The sequence below is a fragment of the Felis catus genome, chromosome E2 (genome assembly GCF_018350175.1).
Source record: "Felis catus isolate Fca126 chromosome E2, F.catus_Fca126_mat1.0, whole genome shotgun sequence".
Taxonomy (NCBI): Eukaryota; Metazoa; Chordata; class Mammalia; order Carnivora; family Felidae; genus Felis; species Felis catus.
In genome coordinates this window covers 61,123,379-61,137,862 of record NC_058382.1, presented here as the reverse complement: position 1 = coordinate 61,137,862, position 14,484 = coordinate 61,123,379, and the positions used below count along the sequence as shown (strand labels likewise).

At 51.3% G+C, this 14,484-nt stretch overlaps 1 protein-coding gene across 24 annotated transcripts in view; it reads left to right on the top strand.

Moving 5' to 3' along the window:
- Positions 1 to 14,484, top strand: part of ANKRD11 (ankyrin repeat domain 11) — a 178,631-nt gene that overhangs the window by 104,851 nt on the left and 59,296 nt on the right. For 2 of the 24 annotated variants that reach the window (XM_045046557.1, XM_045046556.1), the window contains one exon: positions 5,849 to 7,894. The exons of 21 other annotated variants lie outside the window; for them this stretch is intronic. The gene's annotated coding sequence lies outside the window, so the exon portion shown is untranslated. Of the gene's footprint in view, positions 1 to 5,321; positions 7,895 to 14,484 lie in introns of those variants that run through there. One more of the 24 variants, XM_045046559.1, reaches the window with a different exon arrangement.

The window sequence follows — 14,484 nt, the reverse complement described above, 5'->3', positions numbered from 1 at the left end:
AGCTGGGCTTGGTACAGAGATCGCACCTGAATTTGACAGAATGAGAAGGAAATTTGGGCTGATTTTCCTAAATTGTAGGTAGCGAACTGTAACTCTCTAAGTTGTTTCCTTTAGATATTTTAAAACTTTGCAAGACTAAATCCTAATCCTTGCCTGGCATTTAAGCATAAATAGCAAATTTGTGTGTGCCGTTCAGTCACAGGGTCCATTTAGAGAATGCTTCGGATTAGAGAGTGAACGAAAAAAATGCAATGAAAATCTGAGTATTTCTGACCAGGATTCTTTAGTTTCAGAATACTGTGTGTTTTTCATACATACCAGTAACAGCTTTGATTTGTGTTAACGTTTACGTGTTGTTTGGGCTTTCCTGTTGTGCACTTCGTTTCGTAACTGGCCCTTTCAGGTTTGATTCTAAGGTGCAGGGCGACATTGCCCTTGGTGCTGCCTGGCTGAGCCTTCTTGTGGTGGCGCTTACTGGCCGACACCGTGTGGACGGAGTCACGTTGTACTGTGACCACAGGACACCTCACGTGTCCATGTTTCCACGGTGCCCCCGTGGAGCGTGAACATGATGTAGAAAGCCCTGATTTCAGAGTCGCAGGAGGGCCTGTGGTCGCTGGGCCTGCACGGCCGGCTCACTGCCCCGAGGCTCTGGTGACGGCCCGGAGAAGTGCAGGTGGACGAGGCTCCCGTGGCTCCCTCCCAGTGCCTCATACAGCAGCTGTGGCGAGGCCTGCATCCCTGAGTGCCCCTGTTCCCTGCCACCCGTGCAGGCTTCCCGGAAGAGGGCGAGTGGAGATGCCGCGGGGCTTCCGTCGGGAGATCTGATGTTGGGTGGCTGAGAGGACTCTCCAGCTGTGTCGGGAGCAGGGTTCCAGACCCTGTGGAAGAACAGCGAAGCCCCAAGGGGACAGCTGAGGATTGGGACAGGAGGTCTCTCCAGGGACGTTGCGTAGGCTAGTGTAGGACGGGCAGGGCCTGCCGCCACTGGAGCCCCTCACAGCTCTGGGGAGGCCCCCCCGGATTGTGGCTCCCTTTACAGCTGAGAGCTTTCGAGCCAGGATGACCTGGGCGTTTTACTCCTTAGGTCTTTTCTTGTCTTTTCTTGTCTTTTCTTGTCTTTTCTTTCACATTTATTTATTTTTGAGAAACAGAGTGAGACAAAGCATGAGTGGGGGAGGGGCAGAGAGAGAAGGAGACACAGAATCTGAAGCAGACTCCGGGCTCTGAGCCAGCGGTCAGCACAGAGCCTGATGCAGGGCTCGAACCCACGAACTGTGACATCATGACCTGAGCCGAAGTTGGACGCTCAACCAGCTGAGCCACCCAGGCACCCCCCTCCTTAGGTCTTTCTTGTAGGCACTAATCGTTTTGCTCTTCTGTCCTGGTCGCCCCCTTACCCCACCCGTACGAACACGGAGCCGCCTGCAAGGATGAAGTTGTCAAATGTCAGTGGTGGGTATATTCTAGGCCCTGTGTGGTCGATTTCGTCTGGAGCGGTGTTGTCCCTAGCGTCCCATCTCCTGACTTTCTTGCTGTGCTTGCAACATACTCAGACGGGCACGTTGATCTTGAATAACCAGTACTGGTTATTGCACGTAACGAAAATAGATCTGTGGGCCTTGAATCTTCTAAATATTTTAGAATATAAGATATACAATCCTGCATAATATCATCACGTGTAACTTAAATACCATTCATTACAAATATGTTGTCAAACGATTAAATATATGCAGGCTGGGGCGCCCGGCTGGTTCAGTTGGTTGAGCGTCTGACTCTTGTTTGTGGCTTAGGTCATGATTTCACGGTCGGTGAGTTCGAGCCCCACATCAGGCTCTGTGCTGCCAGCACAGAGCCTGCTTGGGATTCTGTCTCTCTACCCGCCCCCCCCCGCTCCCGGCTTGCTCTATGTCTCTCAAAATAAGCAAACAAACTTAAAATATGTGATGCTAATTTTGGTATCTGTGACATTTGTTGTTTTTAGGTTTTGTAGCTCTTACAGAGAGTCTGGTGAGTGCCGCTGTCTCTTCCCTTCTGTGTCACTTGGGCATCTCACGCTGCTTCTAGAGGAGGAAGGTGAAGGTGCCACATAGGGAATCAGGTTCCAGCTGCAGGTGCAGAGTGTCCGGGAGTCAGGTTCCAGCTGCAGGTGCCGTGTGGAGAAGGCAGAGAGGCAGGTGTGGAAGAATCTCAAGTGCCATTAATAACTGCTGTGGCCAGCAGCCAAGGCTCAGAGCATAGGATTAGCCAGAACAGCCGAGAAAGCCAGACCTCGGCAAAGAGGCAGGAGCTGAACGAGAGGCCCATGGCTGCTGCCAGGCACAGCCCAGGGACTCTGCTGGGTCCGAGGAGTCACCCTCTCACTGTGTGGTTGCAGCAGTTGGAGCGTATGGAAAGTGGCTTCCGTGGGGATCTGGTTTGGTCTTCACTAAAAATAAAACAGGATTCTTGAGCTGTCTGCATCGGGCATTGGTTTGTAGAGACACCCGTCCTGTGTGGAGGACAAGGGGGTACGTCTGTGGTCTTGCTTTTGAGATTGTTTCCTGGAGCCATCCTTTAGATGAGGACATTGGCAGTGATTGGCTAAAGTCTCTGGAATGTTTTGAAGCAGAGGACAGCTTTGCTCAGTAAGTAACTGGTAACGTAGATGTGGCAGAAACGGGCTCCGGGCAAAGGACTTGGGCCTGATGGTGTCGATGCCCTTCTCCTTCGTGGGCCGACTGGTGACGGTCCAGCAGAGTGACATCACTTCCGCCTGTGGCTTCACTTGGGCCGAGTGGGCAGGGCTGAAGCCACCAGTCTCCTGTGTCATATTTGAACCCTCTGTCGCAAGATGCAGTTGATGGCATCTGGGTCTTTACTGAACTAGGTGTCCTTTACTAACAGACATTAAAATGGCAATGAGTAACGTTGCAGAATCTTAAGCCAAAAAACAAAACACTAAAGCTGAAACTGAATCTTTTTTAAAAAATTTTATTTATTTTGAGAGAGAGCACAAGCAGAGGAGGGGCAGAGAGAGAGATTCCCAAGCAGGCCCCATGCTGTCAGTGCAGAGCCCGACGTGAGGTTTGAACCCAGAAACCTGAGATCATGACCTGAGCCGAGATGAAGAGTCAGATGCTCAACTGACTGAGACACCCAGACACCCCTGAAACTGAGTCTTGAAGCGAGATATGTGAGGGTTACTGGCACAAGGTGAATGATGTCCCGTGACTGTCGCGTGGCCCTCTGCTGTCTGCCACAAGGGCCATCCCGGCCCAGGACAGCACGCTGGTGGCTGTGGAACCCTCTCTGTGGTTGGCTGCAGGAGGCGCCCTGGGTCAGGGCCGTCGAAGCCGTGGTGAAGGTGACGGAAGACATGGCCCTCTGCCAGCGGCCTGCTCTCCATTTCACCTTCTCTGGCTTGGGAGTATATGTAATCTCCAAGACACGAGTTTTCTTTCCGGATGCCAGGATGCGTGCTGGACGAGTGTGCATTGTTTACAGAGCCAGCTCAGAGTCACTGGGGCTGGCCTCCCAGCAAGGAAACCTCTGGAACCGCCTGGCTCCTTCCTTTGGAGAATATATGTGTAGATTTCCTGTTGGCCAGATGGCAAAATCTTAGCTCAAAAGTTTTGGTTTTGTGTGTGTTCTTTATTTTTCTGAACCCACTTTGAACAGAACCTGTGAGTAAGGCCCGTGTAACCATGAAGGAGGAAGGCCGTGCAGGGGTCGTTCCCATGTGTGATGAGTAACCTGCTGTGCACATTGGGTTCCGGTAGCAGAGACATCGTCTGCGTTGCTCTTGGCCCTGTCGCTGAGCTGTGCGCACTCACACACGTAGCACTCGGTCCTGCTAGGGGTGTGCACCTGCTGTGGGCTGCACAGGGCAGGGCTCACCTAGCGGCTCCCTGTCTGCACTGCTCATGAAGGTCAGGCCCGTAAGGGCGCACGCTGCAGCCCTGGCCTTGGAAATGGCCACACCTTTGGCCATAACATTGTGTTAAAAGTTTCATCTGTGGTCTCAGTTTCTCCATTGTCTGTCTTTTTTTTTTTTTTTTTTTTTAAACATTTACTGAGTTTTTGAGAGTGAGAGAGACAGAGCACAAGCAGGGGAGGAGCAGAGACAGGGAGACACAGATCTGAAGCAGGCTCCAGGCTCTTGAGCTGTCAGCACAGAGCCCGACACGGGGCTCGAACTCGTGGACCTTGAGATCATGACCTGAGCTGAAGTCAGACTCTTAACCGACTGAGCCATCACCCAGGCGCCCCTCGTTTCTCCATTGTTAAAACCAGTGAGGGAGCCAGTCTCTCTGGGTCCTCAAGCTGTACATGTGGACGCTGCTGGTGGTGCTTGGGGACATAGAACCTGCAGCGTGTGGCCTGGAGGAGTCCCGGGAGGCCCCGTGATAGTGAGAAGTGGTTTCATTAAAGGAAAAGGTCGTGCTCACAGAACGGTTTTTAAGGACAGCTTTCAGAAAGTGAGTGCAGTGATGGCACCTGGTTTGTGTTTTGAAGGACTTCATACTTTCATCCCTTTGATCTTAGTGTTGTTTACAAGAAAGGCCAAGAGAAAGGAAGGGTGTTCCCTGAACGGAGCAGCCCGCCCTCCGGCCGCCTGGAGAGGTGGGTGTCCTGGCAGCAGGCCTGCAGGAGTGGAGGGTGGCAGTGCCTCTCCCAGGTCCCCCCCCCCCCCCCCCCCGCCTTGAACTCTGCTTGGCTTGCATGCTCCATGTTCTGTCCTCTGACCTGCTCACCTGCGGCCCCTGGTCCAGAAGCTCCCCTCCTAGACCCCCACATCCAGGTGGAAACCACTCTGCTCCTGAGCATTGCTTTGGGCACTCCAGGGAACGGTGGTCCGGGAGGGGCTGAGCACAGCGGCCCGCCGTTGCTCCTCTCCAGCAGCAAGGTCCCCTGGTTTACTGTGTGACAGGCACAGCCCCCTCTTGGCTTGCTGGGAGCCTGGGGCCCCAGGGCCGCGGTGTGGGCGCTTCTCCTGCTCTGATCGGGCCGAGGGGAGGCCAGGCCAGGAGGGGGTTATCCTGTCGGGGGAAGGAGGCCCGGTTGGGATGGGCTGTGATGGCCTCAATCATGGATGGCCTGTTGTCACCCCATCTCTGTCTTGTCTGTATGGATCTGATTCCTCTAGGGGCCTCTTAGAAGTGGAATCACACAGGGGCGCCTGGGGGGCTCAGTCGGTTGAGTGTCTGACTCTTGATTTTGGCTCAGGTCATGATCTCACGGTTTGGTGAGTTCGAGCCCCATGTCAGGTTCCACGCTCACAGCACAGAGTCTGCTTGAAATTCTCTCTGCCTCCCCTGCTTGTGAGCACATGCGCACACGCACACTCTCTCAAAAATAAATACTAAAAAAAGAAGTGGAATCACACAGTATTTGTCTTTATCTGGCTTATGCCACTGAGCATGATGTCCGTAAGTTTCATCCTTGTTAAAGCAGGTGTCAGGATATCCTTTCCTTTGCAGGCTGAATAACACCCCATTGTGTGTAAACACAGCATCTTTATCCATTCATCTGTGGATGGATGGTTGAGTTGCTTCCATGTCTTGGCTGTCGTGAGTAACGCTGATGTGACTGTGCGGGTGCAGACATCTCTTTGAGACCCTGCGTTCATTTCTTTGGGGTGTGTTCCCAGAAGGGGGATTGCTGGACCTACTGGCATAGTTTCATACTCACTTTGTTGAGGATCCGCCGTGATGTTTCGGTGGCAGCCGCACCACTTTACGTTCCTGCCGGCCCTGCACGGGACTCGTGTCTGTCCTCACCCTGCCTGGCCTGCTGCTCGGTGCCCCCCCCGAGATGCCAGCCAGTCAGGACACGTGGTCAGCGGTTTCTCTCTCTTCCTTGATAGCATGGTGCTGCCTTCACCAGCAGGGCTGTTGGTCGGAGAGGAGTCCTGGGTAGACAAAGACTGTCCATCCCGGCAGCCACCCTGCCCTTCGGAGGCGCGTGCACGTAGGCTCGGCTCGTTGCAGCACCACTCCCGTCACCCTCCGCCCACCACCCGCCCCCGTCGTTATTCCCACATCCTCATCCTCACTCCCATCTCTGCCCTGGGGTTATCTTGCAGTATGTTTCTAGAATAAAAGGTGTCAAACGTGGATGTTGAACTGTCAGCAGTGGAATCTGTCGTCCTGAGGGAGCAGCCCGCCGATCCCCATGACAGTTGGGGTTGGCCAGGAGCCGACCCCACCAGCCCCGAGTCTCCTGGGGGAGGAGCTCCATCCTTTCAGGGGGTCCATAGAATTGGACTAGAACCTTCTGAAAGAGCTGCTGTCGGAGCCAGTAGTGTGTGCATCCGGCCGCATGGCACGGCCAGCTGCTGTCCAGCGTCCCTCATTCAGTGATGACAGAGAAAGACACCTGTCACAAAGGGAACTTTCCCCTTCCCCCTTGACAAAAGATGTCTCCTTCGGACTGTCGAGAATCAGTGATAAATAACTTTTAAAAATCCAGAACAGACTGTTCATTGTTTGCAATCTATAAATGTTGCATTTTTTAAAAGATACGGATTATAAATTTGAGAATAGAAATACTGTCCTTTGTCGGGAAAAGTGGCGGTTGGTGGTGAAGTTTTCAGAATGCTCTCGCAGTTGTCCACTCTCTTCTCCCACGGGTGCGACGTGAGGCGGCCCTCCCGAGCGAGCGCGGCTCTGGGCCAAGGCCATCGGGTGCGTTTCTCCTCTTTCTTCTGTGCACCTGCCCTGCTCACCAGGCGTCCAGCTCTTCGGTTCCCAGCGCTTGGGGAGGCATTCCAGGGAGAGGCCCTGGGTTTTCCTCTGGTTTCTGTTGACTTCCAGTCCCGAGCCCCCGTCTCCCCAGCGGGAAGATGTTTTCTCTTTACTCGTGTCATGGGGTTACTTCCTGGTTCCCACCCACCCCCCAGAAGCTCTGCAGGAGGGTTGCTGCCTGTAAATAGGTGCCCACCCACCAGGCACCAGGTGTTCAGGAACCTGCTGCCCCCCTCGCTATATGTCTGCCCTCTCCAAGGTAAAGGAACAGCGAAGCATCTTGGGTTCTTACTTTGTGGATCAGCGGAATAAAACTTCTGGTTTTAAAACATCTTGTTACGTATAACACTTGTGATTAGTGGGTCTGGTTCTGAGTTTATTGTCGTAGCTGGAAAAGAAAGCTTTCAGAAGCAGCACACAGAGCTCGTACTGAGGCGAAGCTCGCCACGGGTGATAATTTGACATTTTCACAGAATTCTTGTTAGCCCTGGTTGGATCTTTTAAGCAAAACAGCCTGGCTGATGAGACGTTAGTCTGGGATGATGGCTCCCGTGTCTTCGGCCCTCATGGGGACATCTGGGGGCCGGGGGGTGGTGGCACAGGGACGAGGGTCCCCTGCCCCTTCCCCTCCTGAGACCCGCGACTGTCTGTGCGGGAAGACTTGGCAACATCTCGACCTTTTCCGATGTTTTTTTGGGTAAAAACACCTGTTGTTCCAATAGTTCCTTAGATCCTCACGCGTGTCCGGCACGTCACCATGAGCCACTCCTTGGGCTTGGAGGATCTGCCCCTGCCCCCCTCCGCCTCTGGGGACTCTTTCTTTTGGGGGGGGGCGGGGGGACTCTTTTTCAGCACAGGACATTGCAGAGCAGCACGGCATCCGCACGCTTTGATGATCCAGCGTCCACAGGGAACCGCGTCTGGTGGCTGCAGCCTCGCCAGGGCCCATCTGGGAGGAGCAGGGGACCGCTCGGCACACCTTGACATCTCCTGGCCTCGTGAGGGTCCCCATGTTTTGCCTGCCGTGGGGTTGCCGGTGCAGGTGACTGGCCAGCTTCACACGGCGCTGCTCCCTGAGATTGTATTTGGGGAGAATATTGATGGTCTCGGAGCATCCTTTCTCAAATCGAGAGTGAGGACGAAGAGGAGGCTTTTCGAATTGCAGGGTGAGATACTGTGCTTCAACAAGGACCTTTTTCTTCTTTCTTTTTAAAAATTTTTTAAGTTTATTTTTGAGAGAGAGAGGGAGGGAGGGGGAGGGGCGGGGGGGACAGACGATCTCAAGCAGGCTTTGCGCTGACGGCAGAGAGCCTGACATGGGGCTCCAGCTCCCAAACCATGAGATCACGACCTGAGCCGAAGGTAGACGCTTAACCGGCTGAGCTCCCCAGATGCCCCGAGGACATTTGTTTTCCTAATGCAGCGTTTCTCACATGTAGGACCACTTTGTGAAGACTTGTGCCTCGGAAGGAGCCACAGTTCTTCCAAAGCTCCCCGCCCTGCCCCGTGCACTAAAGTGACGCTGCTGGCCGAGCGGATGGCCGGGGCCCTGGCAGGGGTGCCGCTGGGCCGGCGTGGGGCTTCCCCGCCCCAGCTCTGCCCCACACGGCTTGCTGCCCCAGGCGCGGGTAGTCCCTGCCTCCCCCTCAGTGGCTGGTCTCGTGTTTGGTGTCTCCGTGCTGAGGGCTGTAGTGTCATGTCTGGGGGTCTGCTTCTTGGAAATGTGACATTACATAAATACGCGACTGGGTCCATCCAGTTGCCTGGACAGTGTTCATTTGTGATGACTTTTCCTGACAGCCTTTGCCTTGTGTTACAATTTTACATCCATGTTATTAGGATGAACAAAATAGACCCTGTACAGTTAATATTTAGGTCTTTAAAATGTATACCCCTTTCATGAAATATGTGACTTTAAAAACAGTATTGGTGTAATGGTCCCCTTTGCCGAAACGTGCCACTGCGCGGAAGAGACGGTGGCAGAGGTGGTGCTGGAGGCGCCGTGGCCGTGAGGATAGCGCCACGTGCAGGCTGGCGACACATGTTCCCAGGAGCAGGTGGAAGCCACGTTGACCAGGGCCCCAGGACGCTTTTCTGCCGAAGCCTGGGCGCGACTGGGCGAGAGGCGGCCACGGGCCTCCCGAGGACGTGGGGGCTGCACAGGAGGGAGGTGCGGCTGCTCCTGGAGTGGCGTTTGCCAAGCGGCCTGACAGTGCGGAAGCTTCCTTGACATGCCCCCTCTGTGCCCAGGAGGTGCCCCCGTGCCCACTGACCACAGAATGAGCACGTTTCTCCGGGGCCACGCCGAGGTGTGCTGCCTGCCGGCAAGAGGTGGAAAAGATCTTCACTGGGTCTGGACACCTGGCTTTGACCCTGGCTTGGGTGCGGCACGTGCCGCCGCCCCCCCCCCCCCCCCCCCCCCGCCCTCATCGTGACGCCCATTCCTTCCAACCACAGTCCATCCCTCGGGCACCAGGTCCAGGTTGTTGGAAGCAGGTGTCAGCCTTGTTGAAATCCCCCCTGCATACTGCACAGTAGCCCCGTTGAGGGTCTTCCGTGGGTTCGCAGATAACACCACACCCCACTCACACTCCGCTTCACGGTGCTTTCGTCCCCTCGGAAAGAAACCCGTGGCCTGTGGCCAGCACTGCTCACCCCCTCCCCACCCTGAGCAGGCCACCCACCTACTTTCTGTCCCTATGGCTTTGCCTTTTCTAGACATTTCCTGTCATGGAATCCCATACCGTGTGGTGCTCGGGGCACGTGTACCTATGGACACATAACAAGAATAAGGATGTCCATGGAGTATTGTTTATAATGGCAAAAACAGAGAACCCAGATGTCCAGGGTTCAACTTAGAGACACATTAAAGAGAGTCTATCAGACGCTTCATTAGAAAGTCGGGCGTGACCCTGTGTGAGCAGGGACCGCATCTGCATACAAACGAGGATCAGCTGTTTAACTTGGTCGTGAGCAGGTGGCCCCTTCCCAGCCCTGCGCTGGTCAGACTCCGGCCCAGCTGACATGGCCACGGGAACCACGCTGACAAATCCTTCTGGAGAAGCCGTGCGCACGTCCCATTGGCCGTCCGTGTGCCCGGCACGCACCGGAGTTGCCCTTTGCCTGCTCCTGCCACAGCCGCTGCCCCACAGGGCACGAGTACCTCCCTTCCCGACTCCTCTCCCCCAGACTTGCTTTTGGAGGGGTGAGTGTGAGGTGCCCCCTCATCAGCGTGCAAACTTGCTGTCCTTCCCCCTTCTTTCCAAAAAAAACCCCAACCCCCCTTTTACCACCAACTGCCACCCCATTTCTTTGCTCCCCTTATGGCAGAAGTCCTCTTAAAGAGACGGTCCTCCTTGTCGCTCTTACCTCCTCAGCCCCTCTTTCTGGGAGCTTTATGGAGACATAACTTAAGTGTTACAAAATGCAACGGTTTCATACGCAAAGTGTAGAGTGTGGTAGGTTTTAACACCAGTGAGTCCCGTTCCCAGCACCACAGCCGTGACATAGAACTTCTCCATCGCCCTGGGAAGTGCCCGTTTGTAGCCAACACCTTCCTGGGTCCCTGGACCCAGGGCACCACTGCTGGACCTTGTCGTTGTAGGCTTTCTTTTTCTACAATATAATATGAATGGTTTCTTTCACTTAGCACACTCTGCCGTTGGATGCATATGTCACATGTTTGTCTAATCAGTAGTTGATAGACATTTGCACAGTTTCCAATTTTTAGCTATTACAAAAAAGCTGCTATGAATAATTACATACAAAGCACTGTACGTGGCTCTATGCTTTACTTTCTCTCTGGCAAATACTTGGGACTGGGATTTCTGGATCACGTGGCAGGGAAACGTTTAGTTTTTTAGGAACCTGCCAAACTGTTTCAAAGTGACTGTACACGAAGTACCTTGATCCCACCAAGGGTGAATGAGAGTCCATTGGCTGTGTTTCCTCACTGTCCCTGGTGTGGTTAGTCTCTGTAATCTGGCCGTTCTAAGTGGATTTCTAGTGGTGTCCCTTGTGGACTTCCTTTCCCTTCCCTAATGACAAATGTTGCAGGTTATTTTTTGGTTTTGCGGGGCGGGGTGGGGGGGATCTTCTATATATCTTGTTTGGTGAAGTATCCATGCATATTTATTTATTTTTGTCTATTTAATAAAATGTTACTGAGCATTCTTTGTGTATTTCAGACACAAGTGCATCACCAGATTTTTCTTGTGCAAATACTTTCTCCCAGTTTGTGGCTTGACTTTTCATTTAATTCAGTGTCTTTGAAGAGCACAAGTTTTTATTGAAGTCCAACAGGTGTTTTTTCTTAGCTGCTTTCCACTTTTTGTCTGACCTAACGTCACAAAAATTTTCTCTTACATTTTCTAGAAGTTATGTAGTTCTGGTTCTTGGATTCAGTTTTCTAATCCGTTTTGAGATCATTTTCGTGTGAGGCAAGGTTAAAGCCTCCTCGCCCTGCTGCTTCTGCGTGGGGGCATCCAAGTTATTCCAGCTCCACCTGCTGACGAGATTATGGTTTCCCGTTTCCCGCTCAGTTGCTTTACTTTTCTTGAGAAGTGTGTGTATGTGAGAGTCTGTTTCTGGACTCTGTTCTCTTCCATCGGTCTGCGTGTCAGTGTCACGCTGTCTTGATTACTGTAGCCTCATAGGAAGTCCGGAACTGTAGGGTCCGGCTTCCCATGTGGGCCTTCATTTGCATGGTATACTTCAGAATATGCTCGTCACGTACTACAAAAAAGAGATGGGAATTTTTTTTTTTTTCAACGTTTACTTATTTTTGGGACAGAGAGAGACAGAGCATGAACGGGGGTGGGGCAGAGAGAGAGGGAGACACAGAATCGGAAACAGGCTCCAGGCTCTGAGCCATCAGCCCAGAGCCCGACGCGGGGCTCGAACTCACGGACCGCGAGATCGTGACCTGGCTGAAGTCGGACGCCCAACCGACTGTGCCACCCAGGCGCCCCAAGAGATGGGAATTTGATTGAGATGGTGTTGAATGTGTAAATTAATTTGGGGAGAACTGACATGTTAGCAGGGAATCTTATGTTTATTGAGGGAGGTCTTGCACACATTTCATCCCTAAGTAATTCATTTTGGGGGTGCTGTTGTGACTGTATTTTTTTAATTACAGTGTTATACTACTTTCATGTATACAGTATAGTGATTCAGCAATTTGGCACATTACTCAGTGTATTGTGTTTTTTCCTTTGAAGTTTATTTATTTTGAGAGAGAGCGCACACGTGAACAAGCGTGAGTAGGGGAGGGGCAGAGAGAGAGAATCCCAAGCAGGCCCCTGGCTCGGCGCAGAGCCCAACATGAGGCTCAGTCCCACAACTGTGAGATCATGACCTGAGCCAAAATCAAGCGTCGGATGCTCAACCGACTGAGCCAGCGCCTGAATGTATTGTTTTTTCAATTTCGGTGTCCTCTTGTTTGTTGGTGATGCATAGAGATACAATGGATATTTCAAATTTTTTAAAAAACATTTATTCATTTTTGAGAGACAGCATGAGCAGGGGAGGGGCAGAGAGAGAGGGAGACACAGAATCCCAGGCAGGCTTCAGGCTCTGAGCTGTCAGCACAGAGCCAGGTTCGGGGCTTGAACTCACAAACCACGAGATCCTGACCCGAGCCAAAATCGGACGCTTAACCAACTGAGCCACCCAGGTGTCCTGAAATACAATTCATATTTTAAAATAGGGACACATCTTGGAACTTTGCCAAATGTTACTTATTGTAGTTTTTTAAAAAATAGATTTTGTAGAATGGTCTACATAGATGTTTATGCCAATGTGAGTAAAGACGCATTTCCTTTTCCCATTCTGTATACCCGTTTCTTTCTTGTCTTCCTGTACCGTCCAGGTCCTGCATGCTGGACAGAAGTGTTGAGAGTGGGCTTTCTTGCCTTGTTCAGTCTGAGAGGGAAGGCTTCATCTTTCACTGTGAAGTCCTCACCTCCTGAGTTTCAGTAGATTGCCTTTATTAGGTTGGCGAAGTCTTTCTGTCTTAGCGTGCTCACTTTTTCACATGAATGGGGGTGGAATGTCTTCTGCTTGTTTCATCGATCAAAATGATAGTTTTTAAAAAAGCAATAGAGAAAAACTAATGAACTCCAAAGTTGGTTCTTTGAAAAGATAAATAAAACTGATCGACCTTTAGCCAAACAAATCAGGGAAAAAAAGGACATAACTTTTTCAGGCGCAGGTATGAGAGAGGGACTATCACGATGATCCTATAGCCATTAAAGGGATAAAGGAATTTTATTAACTTTATGTCAATAAATTTGACAATTTAGATGAAATGAATGAATTCCTTACAAGACACAAATTACCTAAGCTCACTCAAGAAGAAATAGATCACCTGAGTAGCCCTGTATCTATTAAAGAAATTGAATATTTAATTGTAGTTCTTGACACGTAGAAACCTCTAGTCCCACCTGGCCTCACTGTTGATTTATACCATCCATTAAAGAAGGAAAGGGATGCCAGTTATACTCAGGTCCTCCACAGCACGGGAGGGTGTGCACAGTCAGAGAGAGAGGACGGGACAAGAAGGTGTAGGCCCACGTCCACACAAATGTGGCTGTAAAAGTCCTTACTTTGTAGCAAATTCAGCAACACAAAAGGGTAGTCCTACTTCGTGACAAGTGGATTTATCTCAGAATTCAAATTTGGTTTAACATTCAAAAATCAATGTAATATACCATATTGACATAATAAAAGAGAAAAACCATGAGATTATCTCTAAAGATTGCCCTGCCCCCGCAAAAAAAAAAAAAAAAAAAAGCATTTGACAAAATCTCATGCCCATTTATGATAAAACTCTGCAAATGCAAGGGCACTTCCTCAGTCTGGCAACAGACCTTTTAGGAGATACCTGCAGCTGACTGGCCTCATGCTTGCAGGTGAATCGCTGAATACTCTTTTCCTAATAGCAGTGATAAGGTGGGCATGTTCATGGTCACCTGTTTTCTCTTTTTAAAAATAGCCTTTATTGTTGAAGCAGTAATCCACATTTTGGAAAATTAGGAAACACGGCCAAAGGTAAAACCTAAAACATGACATTTTCACTGCCCAGAAACCTTTCTCTGCGGTGTTTCCGTGCATGTATGTGTACATGTGTGTGGTGGGTCACCTGGGGTAGGCGGCTGTGCTGTTCCTCAGACTCTGGCTTAGGTGTCCCCGTGAAGGGGTCTGCCCATGTGTTTACAGACCACAGTCAGCCCAGGGAGCGTGAGCGGCTGGATTCCACCTGCCGACAGACCTTGAGACGAGCCGCGCCCCACCTGCCCTCAGAACCCTGGAACCCGATTCCTGCAGTAAATCTTAGTACATATTGCCTATTTAGTGTATGCGTGTCTATGGATCCTCATTCACTTGAATGTATGATGTATATTTATTAGTTTTATAAAACCCTGTCACTTTCCTATCCCCTCTGATATTCCGGTGTGGAGAGGCGTTCTGTGGGTCCATTGTTTAGCCCCAGCCAGGGTCTGGCCCGGGTGTGGCCCACGGTCACCTCCGGTAGGCCAGCCACTTCTTTTCACCCTCTGCTTTCCCTCCCGCTGACCAGAAAGTCCTTCCTTTCTGACTTGCCTTATTACTGTCCTATTCCACCATTTAGCTTGTCCTGTCTACTTCAGCTCGGCTCTTTTATGGATCATTAAAATAAAAAGCTGTCTTTACTTTGTTCAGTCTCTATTATGTGTTTTATTTTGTGTTCCTCATCATATTTTCCTTTTATGTTTTT